The following is a 7,975-nucleotide window of genomic DNA, read 5'->3' on the forward strand; positions in this document are numbered from 1 at the left end:
TTTTGTCAGCAGAATATATAATACCTAAATGTGCATCCTTATCATGGAATGACCAGACATGGAATGGCCAAACCAGCTGCAGTTATTATTCCAAAATGTAATTTTAAGATTAATGGAGCATGACAGTGCAGATATACGGAGAGAGGGCGGGAGGTAAGAGAATACAGAAAATACATAATTTAAGTTTTTATACCCATCTTACCCTGTACCTAAACCCTTTTTTGCCTACAAAGGATCATATCCTCCCCAACCCCCCCCCCCCCCCCAGCTCTTTTACAGCTTTCCCTGTCTTTTCTGGATGACTCATCCCCTTTTTTCTTGGGTTGGTACAATCACAGGAATACCAAATTTACATTTTAGTACCTTCTTTAACCCCTTAGCGGTCCATGCTGTAGCTCTACGGCGCTGGGTCCTGCGATTAGCGCTCAGCACTCCGGAGCCAAGCCGGCATTGGGGGTTGCAGGATGTCACCGATAATCTACCGCTGACATCTCCGGGTAACACCCGGGGTCGGAGTGGGCTCCAATCGTGGTGTTTAACCCGCGGCTTTTAACTTCCCTTTGAGGGGTCTTCTCCTACGATCGCCCCCCCCCCCCCATTCAGTTTTTGGGAGGCGCTGATCGTTGCTATGGCAAACCTGGGGTAAAAATGTTATGCCACTTGGAAGACGGTGATGCAAAAATGATAGATTTTTCCCCACACTAGGGTTTTATTTGGCAAATTTAGTTAAACATAAGAAAAAATATTCAAGTCTGGTATCCCCGTAATCCTATCGACCCATAGAATAAAGATAACATGATTATTAGGCTATACGGTGAATATGAAGTTCCTAAATTTTCAACAATAGGGGATACCAACCCCAAAATGGTAACACTAGAAAAAGCATCTCATCCCGCAAAAAAAATGCCGTCACATGGCCTCAGTAATGAAAAAGTGAATATTTTATAGCCTGCAAAATGGGCCAATGAGGAAACTAAAATCCTGGCAGCTGCAGGTCCCTCCTTCCCTTCTGCGCCTCGCCATGCGCCCATAAAACAAGTCACGGGCTCGCAACCAACACCATCATCCTTTGCGAGTCGCTATGCTAAGTATCCAAAATAACAAATGTAAAAAAAACCCAGCTAAACTCTAGAACTTTAATGGAATTCTACCATCAAAATCAACCATTGGTGGTATGTGAAAGCATGTGGTAATCATCTTATATTTGTTATCCATTGTCATTGTTGTTCTGACAATCATTGAAATGGAGGAAACTCCCAAAAGGAACTTGAAATGCAGCGTAGCAAACAAGTTCCCAGTGGCAAAGCTTGAAAAAATAAATAAAAAAGATTGTTTCATAAAAAGGCCACAGAATAAAAAAAAGTCTCATGATAAGCCGTTGCTGGGGGGAGAACAAGCACTGCATGTCTGTATCCTGAAACTGGAGCCCCAATCGCAGGTCCGACAGAAGATGGTCAAATGTTGGTATGGACATCTGAACGTAGCTTTGCAACTTGTCCGGATGTCACCACAGGTCAGCATATAGGTTTCTGAAATTACCTACCTCCTGTGCCACAGGGCAACAATGGGATGAATTTAATACCACCTGCCCTCTTCATTTCCTCATGATGCATATCTTCTTGAGCTTCCTGAAATCTCACACTCATTGTCACAGATGCACCCATGTCCCTCCGAGTATCCCCTGAGCCCCTACACAGAAGAACTCACCTCTCCTGGCTCCAGTGGCGGTCTCTGCAGCTCCCGCCAATAATTGGCGCTGGCCTGCCACCTTCCCAGATAAATTCCTGCCTCTTCCTGTGACCCTTGCCGGATCTTTGTGCCTCACAGCCTTAGAAATGCTCACTAGCGATAATCCTGCATTGCAGTGTGTTCCTTCTCCTGAGTACTGTGTTGCCATGTTCCTGTGTTACCAGAGTTCCTCCGTGTTCCTGTGTTACCAGAGTTCCTCCGTGTTGCTGTGTTCCTGTGTCCATGTGCTTGTGTTCCTATTCCCATTTGCCTGGACCTCCCTTTGTTGACCCTGCATCTCTGCCGCTTGCCCTGACACTGTGCCTGGACCCAACCACGAGACTGTCTTCCGTTAAGGTACCTCGACCTCGGCTGCCACCACGGCTAGTCGCACCTGTGGAACGACCTGTTGGCACCCTGCCGCAGCAAGTCCATCCTGCTTTGTGGCGGGCTCTGGTGAAGACCAGGTGCCACTTAGTCTCCGGTCCCAGGTGTCGGCTAGTACCACCTTCCGTGGTGGTCCAGTACCCTATACTGTCTCTCCACCAATCTGCATAGAGGGAGTATTATAGGTGTCAGGATTCGGGATGCGTGGATCCACGAATCCTGATTCGCATCCCGAATCCTGACACCTATAATACTCCCTCTATGCAGATTGGTGGAGAGACAGTATAGGGTATGTGCGATGAGACCAAAGGGGTCCTATAAATCTGTACAAAAATGTAAAAAAGTTAAAAGTTAAAAATCATCTAAAAGTTTCCCTAAAACCCATATAAAAATATATTGACAAACATAATCATATTAGGCCCAGGCTCTCAAAATCTAATAATTATTATCTAAGCTGGTAAACCCAGTAAGAGAAAATTGTGTGTAATTCTTGAATTGCCACTTTTCCGCCATTTTAGAACACATAAAAAGTTTACTAAAAAGTGATCGAAAGATCCCCAAAGTGGCAGCAAAATTGTAGCAAAGTATTCCGTACATTGAAATATAAAAAAGTTATTTGTGATCGTTCCAACCCAAAAAATAAAGGCAAGTCCATTTGTACTGTTCACGTAGATAAATGAGGGTCACTATTCTTTATAACCCATGGTAGACTGTAATGCTCAACTGTAACATGTGAGTGAAGATTTGCATAATACAAAAAAGTGGAAAAGATCAGAAGCACTCATCAAATAAAATTCAAGACTTTACAGGCAGTCCCCGGGTTACGTACAAGATAGGTTCTGCAGGTTTTTTCTTAAGTTGAATGTGTATGTAAGTCGGAACTGTATACTTTATAATAGTAGCTCCAGGCAAAATTTTTTGGGCCTCTGTGACAATTGGATTTTAAAAATGTTGGATTGTCATAAGAACCAGGATTAACAATAAAGCTTAATTACAGACACCTCTGATAACTGTTAAACCTGTTTATTGTAGCCCAGGGCTAAAGTACAATAAATTACCGAAATACAGAGGGCCGTTTGTAACTAGGAATCATCTGTAAGTCGGGTGTTCTTAAATACGGGACCGCCTGTATTGCATATCTTCCTAAAAGCATGCAACGATCAGGAGGAGGGGCAGGGGGCAAACAGCTGTAGTAGCACTTACTCAAGCTCAAATGCTGCAACGTCCTTACTTGTCCTAAATAGAAAGTCCGTAGAATGCTTAGGAGCCAGGATGTGTCTCATCCAGTCCTGTGTGTTCAAAAATAAATGTCAAACTGGGAGGAATCATACTTAAAGGGGTATTCCCACAAAGACAAGATTCTTCAATACACTCAGGATTACAAAATAACATGTACTCTAATTCACTGTTGTCAACAAAAATACAGCATTTCACAGATATAATTCCAACCTGTCTCTACCAGTGACCGTTAATCATCTGACTTTAGGATCGGTAGGGCATATTGCTCTACTGTCTAACGCTGCACTGAGCTGCTTTCTGCCTCCAACCCCCACCCTTGCATTCCAAGACGAGCTCACACACATTTCCTTCTGGCAAGCAGCATGGTGAGGAGAGTAAAGCTAAAAGCTACAGGCAGATTAGGTCTTTATCTAGGGGAGGGGGAGCGAGGCACATCAGATCTGACAATGTATTTTGTGGCCGAGATGTAGCACAGCTAAGAATCTAATTATATATTATATGCATCTCATGGATTTCATAATGTTTCATCTCTGATCTGTCCCATCTCTCTTGTCATGGGTGGTCCCGCGACCCATATTGCGGGTCGCAGGCTCACCCCTGCCTCCCCCCCCCCCTGCCAGCAAGTCACATGCGCAACTTACAGGTCCCGGATCCTGCACCATCCTGTCCGGCCCCCGCTGCTCAGTCCTATCCGGTCCCGGCTGCTGCTGCTCCATCCTCCTCGGCCATGCGCGCGTGTTCTCGACTCCGAGGGCACGCACGCTGGCTTCTGCAGATTTAGATTGTCATTAAGATCCTGCCTGGCTGATGCTGTTCTGAGTTTGCCTTCCAAGTTATGGGTGATGCTGGAAGCATCTTTAAATTCAGCACCTTTGATGGCATCCCTGTGGCTCCCAGCTGCAAATCAAGATATGTCGCCCTCCTGTACGCCTCTATACAAAACACTTCTTGGTAGCTGGGACAAGTTGAGGAGACATTACAACTTGACCTCTATACCTATACCCTATGTCACCGATGTATATACACAGATATACATATATACACAGTATATATACATGTACATAGTATATGCATATATACACACAGATAAATACATATGTATATACTTACCTTTTCGGATGTTTTGGGGCAGCCGTGGCTTGAGACGGGTGTTCAGGTGGGTGTTCTGGCGGGTAGGTCAGTGATCGGACAGGTTCGTCCGCGGACCGGGGGGGTTGACGGGAGTCAGGCATTTGCTTGTTCGGCCGCGGGGGTGGGGTTGTGATCGTGAGGGAGGGTTGGGAGTCGGGCGGCAGGTTGTTCAGCCGCGCAGGGGATTGTGCGGGCAGGTTCTTGTTCGGCCGCCGGGGCGGGTGTTTGGCGAGTCGGACAGTTCGTGTAGACTGGGCTGTAGAGTGGGGAGGAGGGGCATCCGTCCGCTCTGTCAGCGGTCGGCTCCAGCATGCAGGGGGATGGGGGGGAGGTCACTTGTGCCGGGGGACGGTCGGTCACTTGTGCGGGTGGCCGGCTCACGGAGGAAGAGGGCGGGCAGCTCACGGAGGGGGCGGGTTTAGGAGTGGACACAGAGGTAGGGGCCCGGGGACACAATCCGGCAGGCACCTACACTACAAGGACACACGGAGTCCGTGCATCCCCGGGCCCCTTAACCTCACGGGCCCCGTAGCAACCGGTACGGCTGCTAGGGTGGTTGTTACGCCACTGATTCCTGTTAATTTGCAGCTGAAAAAAAACATTATAAAAGTATACAAATCAATCTGAGGTTCTCCAGACATATCCATCACTTTCTTGACACTGCATGCTCTTCTGGATGCCACTCTTCTTCTTCTCTTCAGATCCAATGCATGTGCACTTCACACCGGAGACCGATGGAGACTGGAGAGGCTCTTTTGATATCTCCCCCCCCAAAAGCACTTCCATCAGTGGTGGACAAACAGGAATATTGATAAAACGGGCATGCCTGGATTAGCATAATATTAGTTTTTGAAGTGGGGGTTTGAAAGATAGATTTCCCCAAAAATTCTGGCATACAGAGAGCAGAAATGTGGGTAGAGAAGTATGTTTGTTGCTAGAGGTCTCTTTTAAGTTGGATATTTTTAAGTTGGGTACTACCTATAGCCTCCAGTGTTATAATATAAATAACAATACAAATTCTACAGTATTTAATAAAAAGAGAAGATAATAAACACTATTTGGCATGTGAATTAAAGGTTTAGTGCTTGAATGGCTTTTTGCAAAGTCAGCATTTTGTACACTAAACCCTTTATAGTTTTGGAATTCATTTTTTTTATGGGCCCTAAGGGTTCATTCACATGGACGTATCTGGGGGGGCTATACAGCCGCAAACTTGCGGCTGTACATACATCCCCCATAGAAAGCAATAGGCTCATGGAGCAATACTGTAATGCCCCATATAAGGGGAAAAGAGAGGACATATATTATGTTTCCCCATATGCACGGCGTGCATCTCTATGGAGAGGGGAGGGGTCATCCTTCCTCCTCTCCAGCGTGCCGGAATGTAGCCTAAGAGATATAAAAATAACAAAGAGTTTTTTTATTTACCTCAATATGCCTCCCAGCTCTCTCAATGAGACAGTACTGGATTTTCAGCTTCCATTTTGCCCCTGTGTGTGGATGTTGTTATGGTATCTGTGCATCTACTGGCTTCAGAGCCACACACACAGCAGTGGCAGGAAAGAAAGTGGAAAGACTTCACATGTACAGACTCACTGGTGGATGTGCGTTGGGAATTAGGAGCCACAGCGAGTTATTTCCTGGTCTTTAGGCTTAACAAGTTTACTAAAGGCTGTTTTGAATAGTTTGAGGGGTTTAGTTTCCACAGATGGATAATTTATGTAAGGGTTTTCTCAGTGCATTTTATTGGCTATTGTATCCACACAGGAAACTTGGTTAGATAAAAATTCCCATAAAAGTACATTCTATTTATCCTTCTTTATAAGCATGTAGGTGTTTTTTTTTTCATTGAGATTTTTCATCAGATTTCAAACAGTTTTGTGTCACATTTTGTTCAGTGAGGGAGATTCTAGGAAAACTAGAAGGAAAACTTTCCTCAACCTAGGCCTGGAGTGGACTTTAATGCCTCACGGGCCAACTGTATTTATTTATCGATGGTTAGCTCTTGCAAGCAGGACCCTCATTTCTATTGTATCATTTAAGTTCTCATGCATTCCAGGTGACACTGTGAAATATGGGTGCGTGCATGTGCAACATAGAAATTTAGTAAGGCAAAAAGTAATTTTGGCACTGTGATAGGTGTAGTTTCAATGACTAAAAGATGATCCAATGTCTTTCAATAGGCTTAGTGGTTTCAAACATGGTGGTTTCTGCAGGCCCGAGTATAAAGCAAATTATGAAGCTGGTCCTATTTCTGCCCAGGTCTTTTTCTACCATCATGGGTGCGTGAACAGACCTCACTAATCAAAGACCCACAGGCTGCCAACAACGTACCACAGGGCCCGTTATTTGCAACCACGATAATGCACACGCTCATGTGCAGGTATCCAGGGGCGTAACTACAGTGGTAGCAGCTGCTATGGGGCCCGCAGTGTCAGGGGGCCCTAACATATCTATATTAAAACATGTATATAAAACGTAATGTATATATGCTGTACTGTATTTTCGCTTATATGCTGTTTGTCTGTATATAGCCCTGTATATGTGTGTATATGTAATGTGTACATGTTCTATGTGTGTGAGTGTATAAATGTGTGAGGAGTATATATGAGTGCAATATGTATATTTTTGAGCTGGAAAGGGCCCCATTCAGAAGTCTGCTATGGGGCCCTGCCTCTCTTAGTTACGCCCCTGCAGGTAGCCATATACACTCACCGGCCACTTTATTAGGTACACCTGTCCAACTGCTCGTTAACACTTAATTTCTAATCAGCCAATCACATGGCGGCAACTCAGTGCATTTAGGCATGTAGACATGGTCAAGACAATCTCCTGCAGTTCAAACCGAGCATCAGTATGGGGAAGAAAGGTGATTTGAGTGCCTTTGAACGTGGCATGGTTGTTGCTGCCAGAAGGGCTGGTCTGAGTATTTCAGAAACTGCTGATCTACTGGGATTTTCACGCACAACCATCTCTAGGGTTTACAGAGAATGGTCCGAAAAAGAAAAAACATCCAGTGAGCGGCAGTTCTGTGGGCGGAAATGCCTTGTTGATGCCAGAGGTCAGAGGAGAATGGGCAGACTGGTTCAAGCTGATAGAAAGGCAACAGTGACTCAAATCGCCACCCGTTACAACCAAGGTAGGCAGAAGAGCATCTCTAAACGGTACGTTGAACTTTGAGGCAGATGGGCTACAGCAGCAGAGGACCACAACGGGTACCACTCCTTTCAGCTAAGAACAGGAAACTGAGGCTACAATTTGCACAAGCTCATCGAAATTGGACAGTAGAAGATTGGGAAAACGTTGCCTGGTCTGATGAGTCTTGATTTCTGCTGCGACATTCGGATGGTAGGGTCAGAATGTGGCGTCAACAACATGAAAGCATGGATCCATCCTGCCTTGTATCAACGGTTCAGGCTGGTGGTGGTGTCATGGTGTGGGGAATATTTTCTTGGCACTCTTTGGGCCCCTTGGTACCAACTGAGCATGG

Source organism: Engystomops pustulosus, chromosome 1 (genome assembly GCF_040894005.1).
Source record: "Engystomops pustulosus chromosome 1, aEngPut4.maternal, whole genome shotgun sequence".
Taxonomy (NCBI): Eukaryota; Metazoa; Chordata; class Amphibia; order Anura; family Leptodactylidae; genus Engystomops; species Engystomops pustulosus.